Source organism: Suncus etruscus, chromosome 18, assembly GCF_024139225.1.
Source record: "Suncus etruscus isolate mSunEtr1 chromosome 18, mSunEtr1.pri.cur, whole genome shotgun sequence".
Taxonomy (NCBI): domain Eukaryota; kingdom Metazoa; phylum Chordata; class Mammalia; order Eulipotyphla; family Soricidae; genus Suncus; species Suncus etruscus.
Window position 1 is genome coordinate 19,246,077 of NC_064865.1, and position 9,991 is coordinate 19,256,067.

The 9,991-nt window shown below is 40.6% G+C and overlaps 1 non-coding gene across 1 annotated transcript; it reads right to left on the bottom strand.

The window, feature by feature from the left end:
* Positions 1-9,135: 9,135 nt before the first annotated feature.
* LOC125996642 (U6 spliceosomal RNA) lies at positions 9,136-9,242 on the bottom strand. Its single transcript, XR_007491323.1, has one exon. It is a non-coding gene; the product is annotated as a U6 spliceosomal RNA (small nuclear RNA).
* Between the last annotated feature and the right edge of the window lie 749 nt (positions 9,243-9,991).

Consider the following 9,991-nt stretch of genomic DNA (forward strand, 5'->3'; position numbering starts at 1 on the left):
TTCATGACAGCTGTCTAATGACACCACTTACGAGGAGGGAGACACTCCCCAGGTACTTGTGTACTTTGCTCAACAGAAATTTAACTGCCCAAGTGGATGTGTGATTGATGTTATTCAATGATTAATGCAGCAAACTCCCTACTTTACTCTCAGCAGCAGAAATCTCCATTTAACCCCTTGGGATATGTAAGTGCCTCATTTCTGGAGAAACTACAGTGAGATTAGGGAGAAAGGAAGGCTTCACAAAGCAATTAGGAAGAAGGTGGATGAGCCCACTCTCTTTCTTCAAAGGCGCCTTTAACCAAAGAACTGCTACTAAAATAAACTTTAACCCGCCAATGAGTTTGCAAGAAAATCTAATTAAACATCAGAATAAAAGGAAAGTATAAAATGACTTTTAGAACGATCTATTTCTCTCTTCTTTCTTTTTCTTCCCTTCTTAGGAGGCCGAGTCCAAAGACAGAAAATCCTACTGCAAGAACCATTTCTAAGTGTCGCTCAGTTGCTTTTCAGTCTGCGAAAGCCACTTTCCTGTAGCATGAATATTTTATTTTTTATCTCAACAGATAACTGACATCTACATGATGGGAAGCAAAATAGTTGGGGTTCTTTACGTTGCCACTGAAAGATTCAGTTGGAACTGGATCTTGCCTGCAAAAGAAACTTTCAAAATATTTGCTTCGTTTGTGTCTTTAATTCCTCTTCCTTCCGGTGTAATTAATAGCTGCTAAGTAAGACAGTATTGAAAGGAAATGAAATGGCTCTTGTGTACAAGTTTAATTTTTTTCTTCCTCAGTGAACTTTTAGTTTTTTACAAGGGTAAAACCTAGCAAAGCTCAGAAGCTATTTCTCGTTCATGGGTCCTGGAATTTTGGGGGTGCTCTGTAGTGTGGGCTCTGGTATTCGTAGTTTCATACATAAATCTTTTAAGATTACAGCCTCCATCCGAGTGTCCATTCCACCACCACCCCCGATTTTTCACTGTCTCTACCTCCCTCTCCACCAGTGGGAAGTTTCCTGCTGAAAAATCAAGCCTCTATTTCTGGTGCCTTTGGCCATTTGTTATTCCCCTACGAGGTTTCTTCATATCCCATATATGAAAGAGATCATCCTGTGTCTATCCCTCTCCTTCTGACTCATTTTACTTAACATGATGCTCTCCAGATCCATCCATGTAGTGGCAAATTGCAATTTTATTTTTTCTTATAGTCCAGTAGCATTTCATTGTGTAGATGCATCATAATTTCTTTATCTAATCCTCTGTTCCTGAAAACTCGAATTGTTTCCAGATTTTGGCTATTTTGAATAGTGCTGCAATGAATCTAACAATGCAAATGTTTTTCCTGAAGAGAGTTTTGGGTCCTTAGGTAGATGACAAGAAGTAGAATTGCTGGGTCATATGGAAACTCAATTACTAGTTTTTGGAGAAGCATCCATATTGTTTTCCCAAAAGGCCGGGACAGTTGATGTTCCTACCAGCAGTGAATGAGGGTTTATTTTCTCCCACATTCATGCCAACACTGGCTTTTTTTCTTTTCTTGCACCAGGGAGGGCTAGGAAAAGAGGCTACAAACATTCCTAACTTTGAATCCTTTCTTCAATAAAAACCCATGTGTGGTACTTTTTCAGAAGAGTCACAGAAACAAAATACTCAATATAGGTAAGAATAGATCTCCACATTACCTCTAATTTGTTTTGTTTTGGGGCCATACCTGGCTGTGCTCATGTGTGACTCTTGCCTAGTATGTGTATAGGGTCACACTTGGCATTGTTTGAGCTCTATATGGTGTTGTCTGGGACTGAATCTGGGCATGTGCTTAGCCACATGAGCTGTTTCTTTGCCGCACTTTTTTTTTTTTTTTTCACTCTGGCTTTTGGGCTACACCGAGCAGTGCTGTGGTGTTGATGTAATGGCAATTGGACTTAGATAGCCCAATTTTAAATAACTCCACCGTAATGACAGTTGGACCTGGACACGACCCCTGAACACGCCCACTGGACATGCCCCCTCTAGTGCCAGGCGTAAAAAGAAAAACTCGGGGCCTGGAGAGATAGCACAACGGCGTTTGCCTTGCAAGCAGCCGATACAGGACCAAATGTGATTGGTTCGAATCCCGGTGTCCCATATGGTCCCTCGTGCCTGCCAGGAGCTATTTCTGAGCAGACAGCCAGGAGTAACCCCTGAGCACTGCCGGGTGTGGCCCAAAAACAGAAAAAAAAAAAAAAAAAAAAGAAAGAAAAAAGAAAAACTCTACAGTTGGGAGGGGATCCAGGATAGTGACCAGAGCAGGGGTAGGGGCCCTAGAGAAAGCATTGGAGAGATGCTGTCTGTTCTGTATCTATCTCTCTATTTCTTTCTCTTGGACCCAGGCCTCCCCCGCCACCTCTGACTGGTGAATTTCCCCTTTTCTCTTTCTTTCTCTGAAATCCTGGCAGTAGTGGCAGGCCTAAGTCTCCATGAGGAATATAAAAGGATACTTGCAGTCTCTCTCTCTGTCTCTCTGTCCCCCTCCCTTCATTCCTTCTTCCTTCCCTCCCTCCCCCTCTGTCCCAGATAGGCAGTCGCTACAAGTTGGCATCCCTGGATAGTCTCTTGACCCCACCCAACAGCTGGGCCTCATGGGCTCCCGCAAGCCTTGCATCATTGGGTCTCTGCAGCATGCAGCCATGCAGCCCTGGCAGCCTTGGGCCCTTGCAGCTGATCAGCAGGCAGACATGCAATTTATGGCAGTAACTGCATCCTGGATAACCGCAGTGATTTTACAAAACTGTGGAACCACAAGATGGGACCCCTAGGGGATCCAACCCAGTTTTCCTGCAGGCAAAGCATTTACTCAGCCTACTGAACACTCTCTAGCTCTCTGACAAACATTCTTACAAAAATATTATGTGCACTGAGGGGCTGGAGTGATAGCACAGTTTTGATCCCCAGGTTTGATCTCCAGCTTCTCATATTATCTCCCCGAGCCTGTTAGGAGTGATTTCTGAGTCATCTCGAGAAATGCAAAACAAAACCTCAATGAATTGTTTATCTCTCATCCGTGAGACTGACATACATCACAAAGATTAGAAACAACTATTGGGGGCTGGAGCGGTAGCGCAGAGCGTAAGGTATTTGCCTTGCACGTGCTAGCCTAGGATGGACCGTGGTTCGATCCCCTGGCATCCAGTATGGTCCCCCAAGTCAGGGGCAATTTCTGAGTGCATAGCCAGGAGTAACCCCTGAGCATCACAGAATGTGGCCCAAAAACAAAAACAAAAACAAAAAAAGAAGAAGAAACAACCACTGCTATTGGGGTGTGGGTATAAAAGAACCCTCATACATTGTTCATAGGAATGGCAACTGGTCCAGCCTTTAGAGAAAGAGCACTTCTCTAAAAATTAGGAATTAAGCTTCCAGATGAACCAGCAATCCCACTTGGCATTTACCTAAAGAAATTCAAAATTCTATTTAATTCCTATATTTACAACACGATTCACAATAGCCGAAGTCTGGAAATAACCTAAGTGCTCAGAACAGATGATTGGATAAAGAAACATGGTACACGATAGAATATTACTAGGCTGTAAGAAGCGATGTAATTGTGCAATTTGCATCTTCATGGATGAATTTGGAGACCATCATGCTGTGTGTGAACCAAAAGGATATCTCTCACATGTGACAATGAGAACTGGTCTTACATAGGAAGCATATTACTGTAAGAGAGACAGAGAGGGAGAGGCCACATTGGGTAGAAGGAAGCTGACACTATTAGAGGGTATAATGTTGGGACATTTTTTTGCAGAAAACCCTGAATATTATCTATATTGTAAATCATGGTGCCTAAAGTAAAATTTCAAAAACGAAATAGGTGTGTCATGCAGCAGAAAACTGGCCATCTTGGAAGGAGAGGGCAGGTCAAGCCCCTGCACTGCCCAAGTCACACCAGCTGTCCCCATCATTAGAATCATTGTTTCCCCGATGGCCCTGCCTCTTCACTAACCATCTACAATTTCTTTCGGGGACAATGATCTGACCAAACTTCAGTTACGCCAGTTTTGGGGCTGATATCATTGGTTTTTTGGGGGGTGAGTGCGAGTACATATCTTCCTTCTTCTAGGAGGCCTGGTGGCTGAGTACACATCCTTAAAAGTTGTTGTCTCAGTAGTAGTGCTTTGAATTTCTGGACAACTTCATTTGTCTGATGCTGTCATCTCTATAAGAGATGACATTTAACAAAATGGACAGCTAACAATGAGAGCTTACTATACCTCCTGTCACAATATAAATTACTTCATTAGAGATACAATAGTTTTCACAATGTGCTTACTACTGTACTTTTCTTTTTTTTCTCTCTCTCTTTTTTTTCTTCTCTTTCATCTTATTGTTTATTTTTTCTTTATATTTTTCTTTTTTTCTTTATATTTTCAATAACTTTGCTTTCACTTATCTGGGAACAACTGTATTATGATCTACTATGCATTTTCTTTAAGTAAATTAAAAAAAGAAAAAGATGTGTTATTTAAATGTAGAAGTAAAATGAATGTGCTAAAATTGAATACATCCTGCCAAATCACTCTCTTAAACGGTTGTATCTGTTTACACTCACAACAATGAAATTGAAACTGCAGCAAATATTTTCCTCCCCAGTAATATGAAAAAAGAAAAATTTAGAGGCTATTTCTTCAATTGAACTTTAACTATATATGTTTACCAAATAGACATTTTCCTGAAATGAAATTGTTTATTTGTTGTTTAAGATGACTTTCCTACTTTTTTCACTGATATGTAAGAACTCTGGGATAGTAAGAAAACGAACAACTTGTCATATGCACTAAAAATGTGTACAAAGGGCCTAGAGAGAAAGTAGAGCTGATAAAGATTTTGCCTTGCATGTCTGGCCCATGTCTAAACCAGATACCTAAAATATAATATATTGGTTCTTCCTTAACCCCACAAAAAGTAATGCTTGAGTGCAGTCAGGAGTAATCCCTGAGTACCACCAAGAGTGTCCCTCCCAAATGTCCCCCCCAAAAAAGCAACAAAAATAATAAGTGGGTATAATATGCATCATATTTTGATTTATTGTTTTATTTTTGAATCACATCAGGCAGTGCTCAGAAGTTACTCCTGGCTCAGTGCTTGGGGGTTACCTGTGGAGTACTGTACCAGGGGTTGAACACTGACTTGCTGAATACAAAACATCTATCTGGCTCTAACATTCTAATTGATTAATTAAACTTTTTAATTTGGGGGCTTTGAATTATGGTACCAGGGATTGAACCCAGGTCAGCTGCATGCAAGGCAAGTGCACTACTCTTTGCACTATTTCTCAGGTACCCAAATATTCTACTTGATTTTATTCTATTTATTTTTTTGAAAAAAATATTTTTTTTGGGTTGGAGTGATAGCACAATCAAGTGTGTATTTGCCTTATATGCGACTAACCTGAGTTTATCCCCTTTATTTCATATGGTCCCCTGAGCACTGCCAGAAGGGATTCCTAAGTGCAGAGCCAGGAGTCACCCCTGAGCATCACCGAGAGTGGCCCAAACACCAGAAAAACAATGGAGAAAAAATTCTTTTTTTTTTTATTTGTTGTTAAAAGAATATTCCTAGACTGAAGTTGAGTCCTCACACTGTATTTTATTTCCAATAATTTCTATTGGGTGGGCAGATAGCTCACATGGCATGGCATAAACCTAGGAGATGCAAGGCACCATATTTAATACCTTGAGTTCAGAGCTCTGAGTTTCATCCCAGGTACCGTAGGGTACCACTGGGACTATAGTCTTGGTGTGCCTACCCCTAATCTACAGCACCGTGAACTTAAAAATGAACCATCGGGGCTGGAGAGATAGAATGGAGGTAAGGTGTTTGCCTTTCATTCAGGAGGTCATCGGTTCGAATCCCGGCGTCCCATATGGTCCCTCATGCCTGCCAGGAGCAATTTCTGAGCTTGGAGCCAGGAATAACCCCTGAGCACTGCTGGGTGTGACCCAAAAACCACACACACACACACACACACACACACACACACACACACACACACACACACACAAGAACCATCAATAAATAGTGAAACTCTGCATTGCTAACTGAGCACTGCTGAGGGGTGTTCTCTATTTTCTTCATTGTTATTTTTGGATCACACTCTGTAGTGCTCAAGGGTTACTCCTGGCTCTGCACACAGGAATTACTTCTGTCAGTACTCAGGGTACTATATGGGTTGTTGGGCATTAAACCTGGGTCACCCATGTGCAAGGCAAGTGCCCTCCCCACTGTACTATCTCTCCTGCCCCAGAGGGGTGACCTCTATTAAACAAACTAACAAAAAAATTCTATTTTAAGCATCTCATTAGAAAATTTAATTTAATAAAATTTCCCAAAGAAAGTTAGTCATTCTCTTTGATTGGATCTTAAGATAGTTGCTTGATGTAATTTTAATACTTACTCATTACTTCTAAGAAAAATTTGTTTCAAAAAAAAGTCAAAGGAATATGATGAAGAGCTTTGAGTCTCAAGAAATCTTTAGAATAAAATAAATTCAGAGAGGCCAAGAGATAGTCTAATAGGTAGGATACTTGCCTTGCACAAGGCCTACTAGGGTTCCATCTCAGGCATTCCATATGATCCCTTGAGCTCCACCAGGAATAAATCCCTGAATGCAGAGGGAGGAATAAGTCCTGAGCATTACTGGGTATGACTCCAAAACAACAATAACAACAAAGACATTTAGAGGATAGGACACACACAAATTCATGAGGAGCTCGAGTTTGGCTTAAAGCTGAATTTCTTTACTGTTTTGTTCTTTATCATTTCTAGTATGTCGCCCCTTTCTCTACTGTAATGGTGTGATTTGAATACTATTTCTGGCTCTGCTCAGGAGTAATTCCCTTGTGGCTCATCTGAGATGTGAGGGATTTAAACCTGGGGTGGGGGTGGCAAAAGAAAGGCAAGCACCTGACCTCTGTGTTCTCTCTGACCTTAGACATCTTTGGAGGAACATTCCAGTCTCTTTCTTTTTATCATATTCTACCTTGCAGATCTTCTGAAACTTTCTATTTTCAGGGAAGATATCACAAGATTTACTTACTGTTTTATATATATGTATATATATGTACTACACACATTATCATAGGGAAGTCATTCTTGTAGATTCAGGCCACTGGGAACACAGAAGCTCAGTAGCGAGTTTTAACCTTACTTGACTGAACCAACGTCCTCAGTTGTTTTCTCTGGAAATGCATGTGCTCTGATCCCAAATGAAGTTTCTAAGTATTTTATGGGCTTGTTAATCAAAGCTGAAATTCTTGCATTTTCTTTAAATCTCTGAGCATCACATTGTTTTATGATTAGCCACTAGAATTTTATACGCTTATAATTCTATATGGAAACAACTATTTGATTATAGTTTTAAAACCATTTTTCAGGTACCAAATTACTTTTGATATTCCATATTTTTTAAGATTATTGGTTAGCTGTAAGAAGTGAATTATTGGGGGCTGGAGAAATAGCATGGAGTTAAGGCATTTGCATTGCATGCAGAAGGTCGTTGGTTCGAATCCCGGCATCCCATATGGTCTCCTGAGCCTGCCAGGAGCGATTTCTGAGCGTAGAGCCAGGAGTAACCCCTGAAATCTGCTAGGTGAGACCAAAAAAAAAAAAAAAAAAGAATTATTTTTTAAACTAATAAAAATCTTAAGATTGAAAGTATAGTAATGGGCCCGGAGAGATAGCACAGTGGCATTTGCCTTGCAAGCAGCCGATCCAGGACCTAAGGTGGTTGGTTCGAATCCCGGTGTCCCATATGGTCCCCCGTGCCTGCCAGGAGCTATTTCTGAGCAGACAGCCAGGAGTAACCCCTGAGCACCGCCGGGTGTGGCCCAAAAATCAAAAACCAAAAAATAAATAAATAAATAAAAATAAATAAAAAAGTATAGTAATTAAATGATTAAATTAAAAGCTGGTATTAAAAGGATATAGAAAGTTATGTTGGTAGATGAATACTTTATTTTATTTTTTAGTTATGTATATTGTTGGGTCGCACTGATTATGCTCAGGGCTTACTCTGGCTCTATGTTCAGGAATAACTCCTGGCAGTTCTCAAAGGAGTTCATAGGATGTTGGAGTTTGAATCCAGTTTGGCTGCATGCAAGGCTAGTGCTTTCCTTGCTATACACTCTCTCTGGCTCAGTAGATTTATATTTTAAAATTACTTTATAACACAAATAAAGTAAGGCTTCTTTTTATTTTATTTATTTATTTTTTGGTTTTTGGGTCATAGCCAGCAGCGCTTAAGGGTTACTCCTGGCTCTACGCTCAGAAATCACCCCTGGCAAGCTTGGGGGACCAGATGGGATGCTGGGATTTGAACCACTATCCTTCTGCATGCAAGGCAAATGCCTTACCTCCATGCTATCTCTCCGGCTCCAGCTTCTTTTTATTTAATGGTTTTTAAGTATATTTATCATCATACATTTTTAATAATAGTTGTTTTTCCTGTTTTATTGGAGCAAGGGAGATGGGTACAGTTCATTTTTCTGTTTCGTTTTTTAATCTGAATTTACTTTATTCTCTAGTTTTTTAATAATCCTTTTATGATTTTTTATTTTTTAATTAATATCTTTATTTAAGCACTGCGATTACAAACATGTTTGTAGTTGGGTTTCAATTATAAAAAAAGAGGGCCTGGAGAGATAGCACAGCGGCGTTTGCCTTGCAAGCAGCCGATCCAGGACCAAAGGTGGTTGGTTCGAATCCTGGTGTCCCATATGGGCCCCATGCCTGCCAGGAACTATTTCTGAGCAGACAGCCAGGAGTAACCCCTGAGCACTGCCAGGTGTGACCCAAAAACAAAACAAAACAAAAAAACAAAACAAAAAACAATTATAAAAAAAGAACACCCCTCCTTCACCAGTACAACCTTCCCACCACCAATGCCCCCCATCTTGCTCCTCCGCCACCCCCTGCCTGTATTCAGGACAGGCATTCTATGCCTCTCACTCACTACCTTGACATGATGGTTGTTACTGTAGTTACTTCTCTAACTGAACTTACCACTTTTTGCAGCAAGCTTCATACTGTGGATTGGTCTTTCCAGCCCTCATCTCTATTGCCAGTGGGTATTATTATAATTAATGTCTTTTTTTTTTTTAAATATGGAACGCTTCACGAATTTGCGTGTCATCCTTGCGCAGGGGCCATGCTAATCTTCTCTGTATCGTTCCAATTTTAGTATATGTGCTGCCGAAGCGAGCACGTCTTTTATTTTTTTTAAAGCCAATAGATGAAAGCTGGAGAGATAGCATGGAGGTACGGTATTTGCCTTGCATGTAGAAGGATGGTTGTTCGAATCCCAGCATCCCATATGGTCCCCTGAGCCTGCCAGGAGCTATTTCTGAGCATAGAGCCAGGAGTAATACCTTAGTGCTCCCTGGTGTGACACCCACAATCCCATAGATGAGTGGTCTATTCTGTTTCTATCTCTCTCCCTCTGATTTATTTCAGGCAGCATAATAGTTTCTATGTCCATCTATGTAAACGAAAATTTCATGACTTCATTTTTCCTGATGGCTGCATAGTGTTCCATTGTGTATATATGTACCACAGTTTCTTTAGCCACTCATCTATTGTTGGGCATCTGGATTGTTTCCAGAGTATGGCTATTGTAAATAGTGCTGCAATAAATATAGGTATGTAGAAGGCCTCTAGGCATTTTTTTGTTTGAATAAAAATAAAGAAAGTTGATTAAACAGATCAGAAGGGGGATGAAGAGATAGTATTACAAATAAGATTTTGTAAGTGTCAGACTTGCATGTGGTTCCCATAATCTCATATGGTTCCCTGAGCCTACCAGGAGTGACCCCTGAATGCAGAGCCAGAAGTAAACCCTGAGCACAGTTGGATATGCCCCCAAAATTCCCCCAAAAGGATCAGGGACTGAAATGATAGTACAGTGGGGAGGGCATTTGCCTTGCACATGGCTGACCTGGGTTTGATTTCTGGCAC